The sequence below is a fragment of the Anolis sagrei genome, chromosome 8 (genome assembly GCF_037176765.1).
Source record: "Anolis sagrei isolate rAnoSag1 chromosome 8, rAnoSag1.mat, whole genome shotgun sequence".
Classification (NCBI taxonomy): domain Eukaryota; kingdom Metazoa; phylum Chordata; class Lepidosauria; order Squamata; family Dactyloidae; genus Anolis; species Anolis sagrei.
The window spans coordinates 37,175,544-37,195,287 of NC_090028.1; the positions used below are offsets into that span (position 1 = coordinate 37,175,544).

Sequence of the window (19,744 nt, forward strand, 5' to 3'; positions counted from 1 at the left end):
GTGACCTCATAGATATATCTATATCTATCTATATATCTATATCTATCTATATATCTCTATCTATCTATCTATCTATCTATCTATCTATCTATCTATCTGTTGTTGTTCATTCGTTCAGTCGTCTCCGACTCTTCGTGACCTCATGGACCAGCCCACGCCAGAGCTCCCTGTTGGCCGTCACCACCCCCAGTTCCTTCAAGGTCAGTCCAGTCACTTCAAGGATGCCATCCATCCATCTTGCCCTTGGTCGGCCCCTCTTCCTTTTACCTTCCACTTTCCCCAGCATAATTGTCTTCTCTAGGCTTTGCTGTCACCTCATCATGTGGCCGTGGCGCAGTGGGTTAATGCACTGTGCCGGCAGGACTGAAGACCCGACAGGTCGCAGGTTCGAATCCGGGGAGAGGTGGATGAGCTCCCTCTATTAGCTCCAGCTCCTCATGCGGGGACATGAGAGAAGCCTCCCACAAGGATGATAAAACATCAAAAATCATCCAGACGTCCCCTGGGCAACGTCCTTGCAGACGGCCAATTCTCTCACAACAGGAGCGGTTGCTCCTGACACGACAAAAAAATAATAATCATGTGGCCAAAGGACTTCAACTTTGTCTCTAGTCTCCTTCCCTCCAATGAGCAGTCGGGCTTTATTTCCTGGAGGATGGACTGGTTGGATCTTCTCACAGTCCAAGGCACTCTCAGAACTTTCCTCCAACACCACAGTTCAAAAGCATCTCTCTTCCTATCTTCCTATCTATCTATCTATCTAAAATTGCTCTGTGCATAATGAGTACCTTAAAAACAAAAGAACCCATGAATGAAATCACACCAAATTTGGTAACAAAACGTCTCTCAACACAAGGAGTGACCATCACTCAAAAATTATGATTTTGTCATTTGAGAGTTGTAATTGCTGGGATTTAGAGTTCCCCTACAATCAAAGAGCATTCTGAACTCCATCAACGATGGAATTGAACCAAACTTGGCACACAGAAAATACTGGAAGGGTTTGGTGGGCATTGACCTTGAGTTTGGGAGTTGAAGTTCATCTACATGCAAAGAGCACTGTGGACTCAAACAATGATGGATCTGGACCAAACTTGGCACAAGCACTAAATACGCCCAAATATGAACACAGATGGAGTTTTGCTGGGATGTATAGTTCACCTACAATCAAAGAGCATTCTGAACTCCATCAACGATGGAATTGAACCAAACTTGGCACACAGAACTCCCCTGACCAACAGAAAATACTGGAAGGGTTTGGCGGGCATTCACCTTGAGTTTGGGAGTTGTAGTTCACCTACATCCAGAGAGCACTGTGGACTAACAATGATGGATCTGGACCAAACTTGGCACAAGTACTCAATATGTCCAAATATGAACACAGATGGAGTTTTGCTGGAATGTATAGTTCACCTACAATCAAAGAGCATTCTGAACTCCATCAATGATGGAATTGAACCAAACTTGGCACACAGAACTCCCATGATCAACAGAAAATACTGGAAGGGTTTGGTGGGCATTGACCTTGAGTTTGGGAGCTGTAGTTCACCTACATCCAGAGAGCACTGTGGACTCAAACAATGATGGATCTGGACCAAACTTGGCACAAGCACTCAATACGCCCAAATATGAACCCGGATGGAGTTTTGCTGGAATGTATAGTTCACCTACAATCAAAGAGCATTCTGAACTCCATCAATGATGGAACTGAACCAAACTTGGCACACAGAACTCCCATGATCAACAGAAAATACTGGAAGGGTTTGGTGGGCATTGACCTTGAGTTTGGGAGCTGTAGTTCACCTACATCCAGAGATCACTGTGGACTCAAACAATGATGGATCTGGACCAAACTTCGCACAAGCACGCAATATGTCCAAATATGAACACAGATGGAGTTTGGGGGAAATAGACCTTGACATTTGGGAGTTGTAGTCACTGGGATTCACCGTTCACCTGCAATCAAAGAGCATTCTGAACCCCACGAACAACAGAATTGGGGCAAACTTCCCACACAGAACCCCCATGACCAACAGAAAATACTTAAGGCCATCTATTCCAACTCCCTTCATCAGGGCAAGAAATCAAAGTTCTCCTGACAAAGAGCCACCCAGCCATCGAGATAGATATAGATAGATAGATAGATATAGATAGATAGATAGATAGATAGATAGATATGATTCACACACACACAGATATAGTATCATAGATTTGAAAGTGACCCTTAAAGAAGGACAATGATATGTTGCATGTTCCAGGGTTGTTGCATGGTCCAGGGTGGGCAATCCAGACACTCTCCACATCAACACTGACAAAGAAACAGCAAGAAATACTGCTCCAAGCAAAATGTAACTTTTTTACTTAAATAAATACTTTGAATCTAAAGTTGTGACTCTGCAATCCTGTGCCGTCCTGTTGAATGGAAGCTTATCCTGACTCACCACACGTAAGTTTCTGCTGGTTATGAAATTTGCTTCTAGCACTTTGTTGTATCTATGGTGGAATCACCCCAACCGAGGGTTATTTTGAGCCTAACAGTTCGGATCCCCAACAGTAATCGCGCACTTTGCTGGGGAAGACAGATTGTGACGGGTCGCACATTTCTGGCCTAGTCTAATTGATTATGGCATAAGCCCCCTTCTTGATAAACATATAACACAAGACTACAGAGAATATCTATTTTATGAGCCAAACAGTACCAGCTGTGCCCATGAAATTAAATCCTGAAGAATAATTGGTAAATGGATGGATGATATGTTTGGGTTTACCCTAAGGTTATCTGTTAATTATTCAGGCAGTAATTGCAAGTATGCTTTTTTAAATAGAAAAATGTATGCGGCGTTTAAAAGAAAGAGAGAAGGAAATCGCAACAGAAAAGAGTGGCCGCAGCTCAGTTTCACTATGCACTTCGGATAATCTTTGCATTGAGAAGGTTACTCATCTCCACTTTACGAGATCTGAAATAATGGGACCAGAAAGCTCCCCATTATTTCTCTTAAACTGAAGAATTGAGGGCAACTTGTCGGCTAATTCTGTCTATGGTTCCCATTACACTATGTAAAAAAATATGATTTTTTTTCTGTTCCTGGTCTGAAAGTACTTCTTTTGAAAGTTGTTATACTTCAGAAACTTTGTTTTGTGGGTGTCACAAACCAAGTTGAAGTAGTTGAGACTCTATGATGAGACATTCATTGAAAAACTAGAGCAAAATGTAATGTAGCAGGATGTCCCTCCCGCAAAGATTTTGCAGTTTTCCATGTTTTATGATAAAACCAATTAGCAAATGACATTTATATCCATGGAACAGGCATGTAGCCAGGAAAGGGGGAGGGGGCTTAAGGGGCTTCAGCTCCCCCCCCCCCCTAAATTCTCAGGGTGGTCCGCAAAAAGGCCTTACTGGTACATTATTTAAACTGTTATGTTTCTTCATATTATGATCTGGTTTCAGCAAGCTGGCTTCAGGAAAGGCAAAAGCTGCACATCGCAAGTGCTGAACCTGACTCAGCACATAGAAGATGGCTTTGAAAGGCAGCAGATCACCGGAACTGTCTTCATAGACCTGTCAGCAGCCTATGATACTGTGAACCACCGCCTCCTCCTGAGAAAAATGTATAATATCACAAGGGACTACCATCTCACCCACCTCATAGGAAACCTGCTACAAAACAGGAGCTTTTTTGTTGAGTTCCAGGGCCAGAGAAGCAGATGGCGGAAACAGAAGAACGGCCTGCCTCAGGGGAGTGTGCTCGCTCCATCCATGTTCAACATCTACACAAATGATCAGCCACTGCCAGAAGGGACAGAGAGCTTCATCTATGCAGATGATCGTGCCATTACCACTCAAGCAGGGAGCTTTGAGATGGTAGAACAGAAGCTTTCCAAAGCTCTAGGTGCTCTCACTGCCTATTACAGGGAAAACCAGCTGATCCACAACTCATCTAAAACACAGACATGTGCCTTTCATCTCAAGAACAGAGAAGCATCCCGAGCTCTGAAGATCACCTGGGAAGGAATCCCACTGGAGCGTTGCAGCGCACCCAAATACATGGGAGTCACTCTGGACGTGCTCTTACCTACAAGAAGCACTGCCTGAACAACAAGCAAAAAGTGGGTCCTAGAAACAATATCATAAGAAAGCTGACTGGCACAACCTGGGGATCACAACCAGATACAGTGAAGACATCTGCCATTGCACTTTGCTACTATGCTGCTGAGTACACATGCCCAGTGTGGAACACATCTCACCACACTAAAACAGTGGATGTGGCTCTTAATGAGACATGGCGCATTATCACGGGGTGTTTGCGCCCTACACCACTGGAGAAATTACACTGCTTAGCCGGTATTGCGCGACCTGACATCCGCCGGGAAGTAGCAGCCAATAGTGAAAGGACCAAGGCAGTGACATCTCCAGCTCATCCCCTGTTTGGGTATCAGCCAGCACGTCAACGACTTAAATCTGGAAATAGTTTTCTAAGATCTACAGATACACTCGCTGGAACGCCTCAGCAAACGAGAGTCCAAAAGTGGCAGGCTCAAACCCAGAACCTCAACCAATGGCTGATACCAAATGAGAGACTCCCCCCTGGGCACACAGAGGACTGGGCGACTTGGAAGGCGCTGAACAGACTGCGCTCTGGCACCACGAGATGCAGAGCCAACCTTCAGAAATGGGGCCACAAAGTGGAATCCTCAACATGCGAGTGTGGAGAAAAGCAAACAACTGACCACCTGCTGCAATGCAACCTGAGCCCTGCCACATGCACAAGGGAGGACCTCCTTGCGGCAAAACCAGAGGCACTCCAAGTGGCCAGATACTGGTCAAAAGACATTTATTCAACTACCAAACTCACAAATTTTGCATTTTGTCTGTTTGTTTGCTTTGTTCTGTTAGAAATGTAATACAATTGACTGGTTGCCCTGACACGATAAATAAAAATGGGGCTATTGGGATAACAATACAAAAGGTTTGCTAGGGTAGATCCTCAGCCCCCACCCCCCGAATCAAACTCAGCCCCCCCCCCCATCAAAATCCTGGCTACGGGCTTGCCCCGGAACAAAAATTGTTACATAGTGATCAACTTTTGGTCACTTTAGTGCCCAAGTCATGACTGTGATTAAAACATACACACTGAGTTAACATCAGCATTCCATTCAAGCAACCTGAAGTATTGAAATGTTTAGTGATGTGATTCGAAAGGGCTTTCCATACAATACCTAGAAATATGAAAAATGAAGACCTTACCAAGTCTTGGACTTTTGTTCCAAGACATGCTTAAGTTCAGAAAATTAGAGTTCAATTCATAGTTGAGACAAGTGTGTTTGCACACAATAAGTACGGGCCGGGGAAACCAAACAAGTCCAAATTAAAAGCAAACTTCAGCGTGGTGACTTTGCTGCAACCACACCGAAGGAACTTCAAGCAAGAATGGATAGGGTAACAAATGTTTCGCTGCATGTCGCATATTTATCATAAATATAGCTTCTGTTGGAACATTTTCATTAACAGCTTACCATGAAACATTGATTTTAGACTGTTCCTTTATTTCGAACCGTCACAGCAATAGATTTCAAAGCCTTTCAGAAGCAGTGCCAGGGAAAAAAAGGCTTGTGGGGTTTAATTCTAATTGGTTCAACAAGGAAAAGCTGATTAGGTTGGCTACAAAACTCTGCTCTAAGCAGCTGCCATCAAAGACAGGAGGAATCCCACATTCTCCTTCTATCTTCTGCTGATTAGAAGTTATTCTTATCCTGGAAATAGGTGTCTACTACACTGGTTCTCTAAGTAAGCAGTGAAGACCAATCTGTCACATCCTTGCAACAGGCATTTTCTTCAGCAAAGGACCATTAGGAACAGGTGGAGCTTAAGGCAGGAGGAACCTTGATCTTCTGGAGAAGGAATCTTCTAATAAGTGTTTCTCAACCTGGGGGTCGGGACCCTTTGGGGGGTCGCGAGACGGTGTCTGAAGGGTCGCCGAAGACCATCAGAAAACACAGTATTTTCTCTTGGTCATCTGGGTCACGTGTGGAAAGTTAGGTCCAATTGTTGGTGGGGTTCAGAATGCTCTTTGATTGTAGGGGAACTATAAATCCCAGCAACTACAACTCCCAAATGCAAGGTCTATTTCTCCCAAACTCCATCATTGTTTGAGTCCACAGATGTAGATGAACTACAACTCCCAAACTCAAGATCCATGCCCACCAAACCCTGCTAGTGTTTTCTGATGGTCATGGGAGTCCTGTGTGCCAAGATTGGTTCAGTTCCATCATTGATGGATACCAGAATGTTCTTTGATTGTAGGTGAACTATAAATTCCAGCAAGTACAACTCTCAAATGATAAAACCAGTCCCTCCCTCCAACCCCATTAGTATTCAAATTTGAGCATATTGGGTATTTGTGCCAAATTTAGTATAGTGAATGAAAATACATCCTGCATATCAGATATTTACATTCCGATTCTTAACAGTAGCAAAATTACAATTATGAAATAGCAATGAAAATAATTTTATGGTTGAGGGTCACCACAACATGAGGAACTGTATTAAGGGGTCGCGGCATGAGAACCACTGCTCTAGAACATGGCCATATAGCCCAAAAAACCTAGAACAACCCAGTGAATCCAGCCATGAAAGCCTTTGACAATACATAGTACAGTCTCTGTTGGGCCCTCTTAACCAACGGCTGCATGGGTGCCCCAGGCCAGATCCTTCTTAACAGTGACACTTGGTCCCCATTTATGACCAAGGGCTAGAGTTCAGAGCTGTTCTTTCTGTAGACTGCTTTGAGCAACTTGGTCTTACTGATGTTAAGAACCAGGTTCTTGTCCCTGCACCACGAGAGCAGCCGATCCACCTCATCCCCTTCAGAGATAAGCTCCATCACGGTTGTATCATCTGCGGATTTGGTAATGATACTGTTATGGTGGGTGGAGACGCAATCATATGTGTACAAAGTGTAAAGTAGAGGACTCAACACACAACCCTGTGGCATCCAGTGTTGAGTGTAAGACCTGAAGAGATATGATTACCTAATCTAAACCTCTGGGAACATCCAGACAAGAGGAATTGCTAGATATTAATGGAGATGTTCCTTTTGCAGAAACAAGAATACCTAAGTGGCTCCACGCTTCCAGATTAAGACATCTGTATGAATACAGAAATAATGAGCAAGAGTAGACAAAAATGAAGAACAGCACCATTAGTTGCTGCCTTTTGTCTACATATAGGGTATAAACTTCAGTAAAAATGGATTTAAAATCTTACTATGTCTCCAAGGTGCCAATATATACTGTTAACGTGAGCTAGTATGTCTAGGAATGCTGCCTAGTTGTTGCCAAGCCCAAGTTCTGTGATGAGATATTACGGCGGCTGATGAATTTTAGATGCTCGATGGATGCCTTTATGATTGCTGAACTATAAAAGAGACAAGGCACTCTGCTGTTAAATTATGGCTCATTCTCTCTTGGAACATCATTAACTACAGGCCCCAAGGTTCAATTTAAGAAATATGTAATCAGAATGAAAGACGCCTGTATAACGGCGGGACATGGGGGTTATATGAACCAAAACTTCATCAAATATGAAAGCAATGCTCTAAAACCTCTATGGATTCCTGCTCATGTTTGTTTGTTTACATCGTTTTAGAAGTACACCAAGTATGTTCTTCTCAAGCCAACAGCTTTAAGGCATGGTCAAAAGCATCTTAAATTTACAAGACTATGCTATTCCTCATCGATATGCAGAGTTCTTTGGAAGCTTGTTATACTTCCCAGAACGGTAAATATTGAATAAATAATGAGAGTTGTTCCCATTCTGTTATTCTGCACATCCTAGCTGTTTGTCCAATCTAGTCGTTTGCTGCATTCACAGTTGACTGATAAAAGTCTTCGCTCATGGAGGACACAATGGTTTTCTCAGAAGTAATTAAGTTAACAACATCAACAAAATGAAGTAAATATCAAGGGATAACACAGCCTACATTCAAGAAATGATGAAGGCATTATAAAGTATTAAAAAAAGCCTAACTGCCAAGGTATGGATCCATCCAAATACCTGGGAGTTACTCTAGACCGTGCTCTGACCTACAAGAAGCACTGCCTGAATATCAAGCAAAAAGTGGGTGCTAGAAACAATATCATACGAAAGCTGACTGGCACAAACTGGGGATCACAACCAGACACAGTGAAGACATCTGCCCTTGCGCTATGCTACTCTGCTGCTGAGTATGCATGCCCAGTGTGGAACACATCTCACCACACTAAAACAGTGGATGTGGCTCTTAATGAGACATGCTGCATTATCATGGGGTGTCTGCGCCCTACACCACTGGAGAAATTACACTGTTTAGCCAATATTGCACCACCTGACATCCGCCAGGAAGTAACAGCCAATAGTGAAAGGACCAAGGCAGAGACATCTCCAGCTCATCCCCTGTTTGGGTATCAGCCAGCACGTCAACGACTTAAATCAAGAAATAGTTTTCTAAGATCTACAGAGACACTCGCTGGAACACCTCAGCAAGCGAGAGTCCAAAAGTGGCAGGCTCAAACCCAGAACCTCAATCAATTTTTTTTTTGTCGTATCAGGAGAGACTTGAGAAATCGCTTCTGGTGTGAGAGAATTGGCCGTCTGCAAGGACATTGCCCAGGGGACGCCCGGATGATTTGATGTTTTATCATCCTTGTGGGAGGCTTCTCTCATGTCCCCCCATGAGGAGCTGGAGCTGGTAGAGGAAGCTCATCTGCCTCTCCCCGGATTCGAACCTGCGACCTGCCGGTCTTCAGTCCTGCTGCACCACCGGAGGCTCCATACCTCAATCCATGGGTGATACCAAATGAGAGACTCCCCCCTGGGCACACAGAAAACTGGGCGACTTGGAAGGCACTGAACAGACTGCGCTCTGGCACCACAAGATGCAGAGCCAACCTTCAGAAATGGGGCCACAAAGTGGAATCCACGACATGCGAGTGCGGAGAAGAGCAAACCACTGACCACCTGCTGCAATGCAACCTGAGCCCTGCCACATGCACAGTGGAGGACCTTCTTATAGTAACACCAGAGGCACTCCAAGTGGCCAGATACTGGTCAAAGGACATTTAATCAACTACCAAGCACGCAAACTTTGTGTTTTGTTTTTTGTTTGTTAAAAAATGCAATACAATTGTTTGGTTTGCTTCTGACACGATAAATAAATAAAGTAAAATAAATATGCACATAATAAATGTGAAAAAATGTGTATATGCGTATGTGGCAGAGTTGTCGACTCTGGGGGACTGACTTAACAGGATGGAAGTTGTAGTTCACCCTGCATCAGGGTAGAGTACATTGATCCCCTTCAATAATAAACCTGGATCACACTTGGTACGCATATCTCCCATGACCAGGTTTGGGGGAATTGACCTTGATTTATAGGAGTTGTAGTTTATCTACATCCAGAGAGCACTCTGAGCCCAGCCAACAATGGATCTGGACCAAAATTGGCCAACTGTGCATACATAGGCAACTGTGAGTACGGGCTGGGTTTGTGGGTGATTGCCCTGGGAATCTGGGAGCTGTAGTTCACCCTTATCTAGATATCACTGAACCCAGCTGATATTGGATCTAGACCAGACTTGGTACACACAGACCCAACATGGCCAATTTTGAATAATGGCAGGTTTTGGGAAGGATTGACTCACAATTCTGGGAATCATAGTTCACTAACATCCTTATGCATTTTCTAATGGGAGCATTCATAAAAAACAAAAGGAAAGACTGTTTTTCCCCCCTAATAAATAGCATTAAACATTAACAAACTAATATTACCTAACTTCAAAAAACAAACAATGCCTTATTTATTTATTTCGAATATTTGTACCCCGCCCTTCTCAACCCCCTAGACGGGACTCAGATCGGCTTCCAATCGGCAGCAATTCAATGCCTCAATATATAAATAATAAAAACAAACAGTCAATAATTATAAAACATTAAAAACATTAAAACAATACAATTAAAATCTACTAAGAGTTACCACTCTGGTGGCCATTATTAGCCGAAAACTGTGGTTGGATGCTCCATCAAACTTATCCATTTAGATTACTGCAACGCTCTCTACGTGGGGCTGCCTCTGAAGACTGCCTGGAAGCTGCAGCTAGTCCAACGCTCGGCAGCCAGATTTCTAACGGGTGCTGGGTACAGGGAGCATACAACCCCTCTGTTACGCCAGCTCCACTGGCTGCCGATTAGCTTCCAAGCACAATTCAAAGTGCTGGTTTTGACCTACAAAGCCCTAAACGACTCTGACCCTGTTTACCTATCCGAACGGATTCTCCCCTATGAACCATCGAGGTCTTTAAGACCTTCCGGGGGGGGGGGGCTGCTCTCGATCCCACCACTGTCACAATCGCGGTTGGTGGGGACGAGAGACAGGGCCTTCTCGATGGTGGCTCCCCGGCTCTGGAACTCCCACCCACAGGAGATTAGAGCTGCTCCCTCCCTCCTGATGTTCAGGAAGCTAACAAAGACTTGGCTATGGAATGCGGCCTTTGATAACTGAATCAACCTTGGTCCACATGGAAGGAGAATGAATAACTGTGAATTATGACCAGGAATGTTTTGACGACGTGGCTATGTAAGTGTGATGATGACGATGTTGCATTGTAATATGTTTTTAATTGTGTAATGATGATGCATTGTGTGGTTTGTATTTTTGTATATGAACACATGTTGTGATCCGGATCGGAGTCCCTCTTGTAGGTGAGAAGATCGGTATAGAAAACTTTTAAATAAATAAAAATAAACATTAGGCTGGGGTAACCACGGAAAAAATTGGTTCTAAACTCATATTATTTTTAGGCTCTTGCGTTTCGTTTTTTTAAATAATTCCAAATTTTAAATTTTAAAAATTTCAAAATATACGAAATTTCGTAAAATTACTAATCAATTCGTTAATGGCGGACGCGATTGCACAATATGCTAAAAAAACCTCCAAATGGGACAGGGGGAACTTCTGAAGCTTCCCTCTCCCTCTGTTGTTGACTGTTGGTGTGATAAAACAAACAACAACTATAAAACTTGCACCAAACATGCGAAAATAATTACGAAATAATTACGAAATAATTTCGAAACAATTATGGAATAATAACGAAATAATTACGAAATAAATTGAAAAAATTGTTTCGAATCTAATTTACTCCTCACACTATTCCTGCATGGCTCAATATTGGATCGTAAGCTAATTTAAATACGAATTAATAACGAATTACAAAATTAATGAAGGAAACCGCCCAAGCCTAATAAACATCCATAATCCATTTCCAAGCCATTGTCCACATTGTTATTGTTATTGTCCGCTTAATTACCCGAAGGCATGGTCCCACATCCATGTTTTTAACTTTTTTCTAAAGATGAGGAGGGATGAAGATGACCTAATTTCCTCGGGCAGTGAATTCCACAGGCGGGGGACCACCACCAAGAAGGCCCTGTTCCTCGTCCCCGCCAAGCGTGTTTGAGACAGAGGCGGGGCCGAGAGCAGGGCCTCCCCAGAAGATCTTAAACTCTGAGGTGGGGCATAGAAGGAGATACGTTCAGACAGGTACGAAGGAACGGAGCCGTATAGGGTTTTATAGGTCAAAACTAGCACTTTGAATTGTGCTCGGAATTGGATCGGCAGCCAGTGGAGCTAACATAACAGGGGGGTGGTATGCTCCCTGTATGGCACTCCAGTAAGTAATCTAGCTGCCGCCTGTTGGACTAATTGAAGTTTCCAAACAGTCCTCAAGGGTAATCCCAGATAGAGCGCGTTGCAGTAATCTATTCGGGATGTGACAAAAGCATGGACCACTGTGGCCTTTCTCAAATAACCTGGGCATTGGCGAGTCCCAAAGCTAGTAGTAAATAAATGCCTGTATGAAACATTGGCAACAGTGCTCAGAAGATGTTTAGGACTAAAAGCTGCGTGAAAAACGCAGTCAGCGTAACCTTAATAGAGGCAGACAACCTGATTGCAGCATATTAACCGCAGAACAAAGGAGAAGAAGTGGAAGATTCTGGTGTTGTTGTTTTTTTAAAGTTTTGAGTACAAAGATGCTATTTTTTTTCCAAACACCACTATTATCAGCAACACAGATGGGCTACATCGAAAATATTTTTGCAGAAGTGTTCAGCAGATGCTTGGAAACAGCTTGATCAAAATGGTTACAGGACAAATGAATATTTTAGGAGCTCAAACACACGGGAGGGATATCATACGATTCTACAGAAATGCTGTAATGCCTGCTTTCAACAAAAAAAATCAGGGGAAGACTGCAGTTTTGCAGATCTTTCTCACTGAAAATTCAACACTGAATGTTCTTGTCTTCAAAAAATTATGTTTTGCATTTTATGGAGGTATCCCAACTCAACTCTAGTGGGTTGTTGTAGGTTTTTTCGGGCTATATGGCCATGGTTTAGAGGCATTCTCTCCTGACATTTTGCCTGCATCTATGGCAAGCATCCTCAGAGGTTGTGAGGTCTCTTGGAACTAGGAAAAAGGGTTTATGTATCTGTGGAATGACCAGGGTGGGACAAAGGACTATTATCTGCTGGAGCTAGGTCTGAATGTTTCAACTGACCATCTTGATTAGCATATAATGCCCTGACAGTGCCTGGAGCAAACTTTTGTTGAGAGGTGATTAGATGCCCTTGTTTGTTTCCTCTCTGTTGTTGTGCTGTTGTAATTTTAGAGGTTTTTTTAATATTGGTATCCTTCTCTACCTCTTTCCTTCCTTCCTTCTCTCTTTCTTTCTTTCTCCCCTTCCTTCCCTTTTTTTCCTGTATCGTCATTTAGCTTTTTGGGATGTTTATGTCCTTTCCACTCTTTTTTTTTTTGGGGGGGGGGGAGTTATGAGTGATGGTCACTCGGTCTGTTAGGGGTGTAGTGTCCACATTCGGTGTCATTTTGTCCATTGTTTTTTGAGTTATGTTAATCCCACAAGCGAACATTACATATATATATATATATATATATATATATATATATATATATACACACACACACACACACACACACACACACTAGCCGTCCCCTGCTACGCGTTGCTGTGGTCCACACGGGGGTTGTGTGTGGGAGGTTTAGCCCAATTCTATCGTTGGTGGGGTTCAGAATGCTCTGTGATTGTAGATGAACTACAAATCCCAGCAACTACAACTCCCAAATGTCAAGATTCTGTTTCCCCCAAACTCCACCAGTGTTCACATTTGGGCATATTGAGGATTCATGCCCAGTTCGGTCCAGATCCATCGTTGTTTGAGTCCACAGTGATCTCTGGATGTAGGTGAACTACAACTCCAAAACCAAAAGACACTGCCCACCAAACTCTTCCAGTATTTTCTGTTGGTCATGGGAGAACTGTGTGCCAAGTTTGGTTCAATTCCATCGTTGGTGGGGTTCAGAATGCTCTTTGATGGTAAGTGAACTATAAATTCCAGCAACTACAACTCCCAAGTGACAAAATCATACTTTTCTGAGTGATGGTCACTCCTTGTGTTGTGAGATGTTTTGTTGCCAAATTTGGTGTGATTTTGTTTATTGGTTCTTTTGTTTTTAAGGTACTCATTATGACCAGAGCATTTATATATATATATAGATACATATTTATTTATTTAAAAATTTTCTATACCGATCTTCTCACCTACAAGAGGGACTCAGATCCGGTCCACAACATGTGTTCATATACAAAAATACAAACCACACAATGCATCATCATTACACAATTAAAAACATATTACAATACAACATCGTCATCATCAGAATCACATAGCCACGTCGTCAAAGCATTCCTGGTCATAATTCACAGTTATTCACACACACACAATCTCACACACAATTTCACATGGACTCAGAGGTTTCTTGTTGCAATCACTCATGATGCCTGCACACTGCAGCCAACACAGGAATGTGTCACAACACAGAGTTTGGAAAGCTCTGACCTAGAGGTTCTCTGAATACTTATCATGAGTTCCTATCATCTTGCTCTTCTCTTGCTTTCATGCACTCCAACATGAAATGACTGAAAGTGTTATGGTTGTGGTAAGGATTTCAAATTCTCAGTTGACTAGGCATTTCTGGATGTTATATTCTGAAAAATATCAAAATTACTATTGCTCTTCATCCTGACTCAGATTCTAGCATGGTGCTGGATTTCAGATTTCTAAGGCAGACCCATATCTTCCCACTACCTACCACTCTATGGACATGGCAAACTGGGTTAGTGTTACTCAACTTTGTGGTCTATCAATGTCTGCGTCTTTGCTATCAAATGCACAACACAGATCAGAACTATTTTTTCCCCTGATAACTAAAAGTTGCCTTTTCCTGCAGAATTCCCCCCCCCCTCCCATTTTTATATAACACTGAAGTGATTCAATTTGTTAACCCTGAACCAGGATTGAAAGCTTTTAAAGCCTTAATGGCATTGCCTTTTACAAAACATCACTTTGGGCTAGAAAAAGAAACAGAGTCTGAAAGGTCTGATGGTCTGCAAATATCTGTCAGCCTTGACAAAATCGTGGCCAAATTATAGCTGGTGGGAGCACATTTTGGGCTCGGACACTCATGTAAGTTTCCAAGCTAAGTTGCAATAATCATCATTTTCATGATTCGGAAATTACAGCAAATTAATGCTATTGAAAATCAGGTGTAAAAAGAAGGTAAAAGTCTGATGGACAGCCCCAAACCCTATATTCTAAGTCTGAGCCAGCCCATTCCTTCTGGTTTTCACCAATGTTTCACTTAATTTGCACTAGATGATGCATAGCTGGATCTACATTGCCATATAATCCAGATTACCAAAGCAGATAATCCACATGATATGCTTTGAACTGGATTTTATTAGTCTACACTGCCATGTAATCCAATTCAAAGCAGATCATCTGGATTTCATATGGCAGTGCAGCTCCAGCCATAACACTGACGAAGGCTTTCTTGGCCGGAATCACCGGGTTGTTGTAGGTTTTTTCAGGCTATATGGCCATGGTCTAGAGGCATTCTCTCCTGATGTTTCGCCTGCATCTATGGGAAGCATCCTCACTACAACAATCCAGCCATACTCTTTCTGAAACAGAACCTCTTATGACCTTGACATACTCTCTGAATGCAACCACTACATAATTTTATTGAGTTTTCTAAAGTACATCGAAAGAGGGGGAATAATTCAAGAAAATAGAAAAGTAGGAAATTTTAAGAAAGAGAGAGAGAGAAGAAAAAAAAATCCAAAATCCAAAATCCAAAAAAAATTTGAAAAATTGAAAAATAAAAAGTTGGACTTCCTTCTGATTCTGCCCGTATAATCCCTTCTTTAATCCATGTCTTATATGTGATTCCAGTTTATATCTTCTTTATATCCTCAGCACAGTTATAAGTTCTTGTTTCTCGTTTCAACATAGTCATCTATTATTGACCAATCTGTCTGTTTGGGTGGAGTACCAGTATTCTTCTTTAATAAAAACGTTAATGTGTCCATGTCCTTAATTTCATTCAATTTACTTATCCAGTGGAGTTTATCTGGTATTTCTTTCTGCTTCCAGAGTTTCGCAAAAGTAATTCTAGCGGCCATGGTTATTTATTTATTTATATTTGTATGCCGCCCTTCTCACCCCAAAGGGGACTCAGTGCAACTTACAAGATATATATACACACATACACACTATATTTTATATTATTAGAATAGTACAAAATCAGTATTACATATTGCTATATTGTACTATACCATTATATTGTAATATTATTAGTAATATTACATGTAATATAATTATAATATTGTATTATTAGTTGTATTATATTGTATTACATTATAATATTATAAATATTATATGTATTACCTGTCCGAACACATCTCCCCCTATGAACCATCACAGAGATTAAGATCCTCCGGGAAGGCCCTGCTTTCTGTCCCGCCATTGTCACAGGCACAATTGGTTGGGACGAGAGATAGGGTCTTCTCGGTGATTGCTTCCTGGCTATGGAATTCCCTTCTTGGTGAGATCAGGTCAGCTCCCTCCCTCCTTTCCTTTAGAAGGATGGTAAAAATTTGGGTGTGGGACCAAGCTTATGGGACAGGGCAATAAAGCAGCAATAGGAAGGATTACCAGGCCAATTAGACTTGATGTGGATGACTAGGACGGTTTTAAATGGTGTGTTTTAATATTTTGACAAATGTTTTTAATGTTTATGTATGTATATAAGAATTTGTGTCCCGGCATCGAATGTTTGCTATATATATGCTGTGCTCCGCCTTGAGTACCCTTCAGGGTGAGAAGGGCGGAATATAAATGTTTTAAATAAAATAAATAAATAAATAAAATAGACAATATATTATATTATTATTATATTTGTGTGTGTGTATATTTGTGGCTTTGTGCATGCGATGTAATTATATATTTTTGTTTCTTGGCTTTTTAAGTCCCTTCTGCTGTGTTTTTCATTGTTTTTTTGAGTGATGGTCACTTGGTGGCCTAATAGGTGTCTTGTGTCCAAATTTGGTGTCAATTCGTCCAGTGGTTTTTGAGTTATGTTAATCCCACAAACGAACATTACCTTTTTATTTATATAGATATGCACACACGCACACATAGTTCAAAGTCTATTGAAATAAACTGGGTTCTACAGGCCAATGGAGACTCCACCTCAGATGTCAGAAGAACTGCAAGACCAAGAACAAGCCACGAGAGTCAAGACCAAGACCCACCCAGAGGAAAAGTGTTCTTGCCATACATCAAGGGAACCATTGACCACATAGGGAAGCTGATGAGGAAACACAACATACAAACTATCTACAGACCCACCAAGAAAATCCAACAAATGCTACGTTCAGCAAAGGACAAGAGGGATCCTCTCACCTCTGCAGGAGTCTACCGTATACCATGCAGCTGTGGACAAGTCTACGGAGGGACCACCAAACGCAGCAGCATTGCCCAGATACAAATCAAGGAACATGAAAGGCACTGTAGGCTCCTTCAACCAGAGAAATTAGCCATAACAGAGCACCTGATGAACCAACCTGGACACAGCATATTATTTGAGAACACAGAAATGCTGGACCACTCCAACAACCACCATGTCAGACTACATAGAGAAGCCATTGAAATCCACAAGAAGCATGTGGACAATTTCAACAGAAAGGAGGAAATCATGAAAATGAACAAAATCTGGCTAACAATATTAAAAAAACTCTAAAATTAAAACAGCAAAACAGAAGAGGGAAAACAATCTGGGACATCTAATCACCTCTCAACAAGAGATTGCTCCAGGCATTGCCAGGCTATCAAATGCTAATCAAGGTGGTCAGTTGAAACATTCACACCTAGCTCCAGCAGACAAGAGTTCCTTGTCCCACCCTGGTCTTTCCACAGATATATAAACCTATTTTCCTAGTTCCAATACTCACTACCTCTGAGCATGCCTGCCATACATGCAGGCGAAAAGTCAGGAAAGAATGCCTCTAGAACAGGGGTCCTTAAACTTTTTAACCAGGGGGCCAGTTCACTGTCCTTCAGACCGTTGGAGGGCCGGACTATAGTTTTTTTTAAAAAAAAAATCAATTAAAAAAATCCTCTGCACATGGCACATATCTTATTTTGCTGTGTGGAAGGGCCCTTAGAGGGAGGGGGTTCTTTCTAGCCCTCTTTAGGCAGTAATTCCAGGAGCAGAGAATGGGAAATCTTCCTATTTCTAGTCTGAACAAAATCTGGCTACCAGTATTTAAAAAAAACTCTAAAATTATAACTGTAAATAAAAAACAACACTCAAACACAGGGGAACTCCAGACAAGAAACAATCAGGGCCAGCTAATCACCTCTCAACAAAGGATTCTCCCTAAAAACTGTCAGGCTATGAAATGGTAATCAAGGTGGCCAATGGAAACATTCATACCTACCTCCAACAGACAAGAGTTCTTTCTCCCACCCAGGATCTTCCACAATTTTCCTAGTTAAAGGTTTTCCTCTGACATGAAGTCCAGTCGTGTCTGACTCTGGGGTGTGGTGCTCATCTGCATTACTAAGACGAAGAGCCAGCGTTGTCCGTAGACACCTCCAAGGTCACATGGCCGGCATGACTGCATGGAGCGCCGGGGTAGCCTCCCTTGGCTGGCTCACACTGCCCATCGGGCCTGACGGATAGTGTGGGCCTGCCAAGGGCGGAGCATCCCCGCGCAGCCTACTCGCGCGTAAAGCACCTCGCGAGGTGCTTTACGCGCGAGTAGGCCGCGTGGAGCAGCTGTCCTTGGTTGGCTCACGCTGCCCATCGGGCCTGAAGGATAGCGTGAGCCAGCCAAGGGAGGGGCACTGTGGGGGGGGGGCGCTCCTCCTCCGTGGGCCGGATAAGTCCCCTTGGCTGGCCGGAAGTGGCCCGCGGGACATAGTTTGGGGACCCCTGCTCTAGAATATGGCCATATAGCCCGGAAAAAAACCCTACAACAACCCAGTGATTCCGGCCATGAAAGCCTTCGACAATCTATTGAAATATTTCTCCAAACTTACTAATATAACTTTACTGTGCAGTAAAGGAATGAAAAGAAACATCTCAAATTAATGCAAGCATCTGATTTTTATTGCAGGGAGAGGTTACCAATATATAAAATCGCAGACACAAGTGTCCACCTGCTTCCTTTAATGTTACGGCCTCCTGAAATAAGGCACTGAGCCAAAACAGCAAATTTTATGTATGTAAGAACTGTCATCGGGACTTCTCTTTTAGCCCGTGGTATTTGCAAGCTATTTTCCCTGGGAAATTATTAGTGTTGTCATCGGAAAGGCCACAGTTCTACAGACTTCGCTGCTAATGGAGCACAAACAGAAGTAACATATAATTTCAGGATTTCATTTCAAAAGTGTATGAGTAATAAAAAAAGAGAACAGTTACAAAGAATATTGGTATTCTAAAAGACACATCACGGGAGTCTTAAAGTACCCTGGAGTCTGCAATGATTCAGCGGCAGAACTATAAACCCGACTTGTTTGAACATTTCTGGAATTAAGGAGTATGGTCAGAGTTATATTTATAACGATGGGGGTCACTAACTTGATACTGAAGCTTATCATTGCTAGGAAAGTGTAATAGATTGAGTGGAAAGGCGCTATCTTTCAGTGTGTGGAGTGATTATTAACAAGGGAAGATACGCTCTGCACAAAGCCGTGCGCAACCTTATTTTTTAACAGGAAAAATTGTGAACTCAAATTGGATTAAGTCTGGAAATGAATGTAACCATGCAATTGTACACTATTAATATGCACTAACAACACTAAGAAATTCAGTTTATATAATCAACTTGAGTACATTTTCTGTACAATCATGTAAACTTTATTTCAGCTCACATTAAATATTTAACATTTTAATAGCACCAGTACACACTTAGCTCGCCAAGTACTAGCTCCAGATTGACCAGAAAAACAATGGATAATCCCTACCCTAAAGTGCTTTGGATAATACCAATACATAAACAATAGCCTATGGCTGTTTAATGTGCATTAGAGAAACTAAAATTTTGAAAAATGTAATAATAACTAGCTGTCCCCTGCCACGCATTGCTGTGGCCCAGTCTGTTGATCTGCAAAAATAAAGTAATGAGAAAGTGTTGGGTTTCTAATATATGTAATTTCTTTCTGCTTGTGGGTAAACAGTATTTCTTGCCGTTTCTTTGTCAGTGCTGATGTGGAGAGCATCTGGTTTGCCCACCCTGGAACATGAAAGATATCCTTGTCCTTCTTTAAGGGTCCATTTCCAATGTA

General features: G+C 42.2%; 1 protein-coding gene across 6 annotated transcripts in view; it reads right to left on the reverse strand.

Moving 5' to 3' along the window:
• PHKB (phosphorylase kinase regulatory subunit beta) overlaps window positions 1-19,744 on the reverse strand; it is a 237,155-nt gene that overhangs the window by 142,837 nt on the left and 74,574 nt on the right. The gene's annotated exons all lie outside the window — the stretch shown is intronic.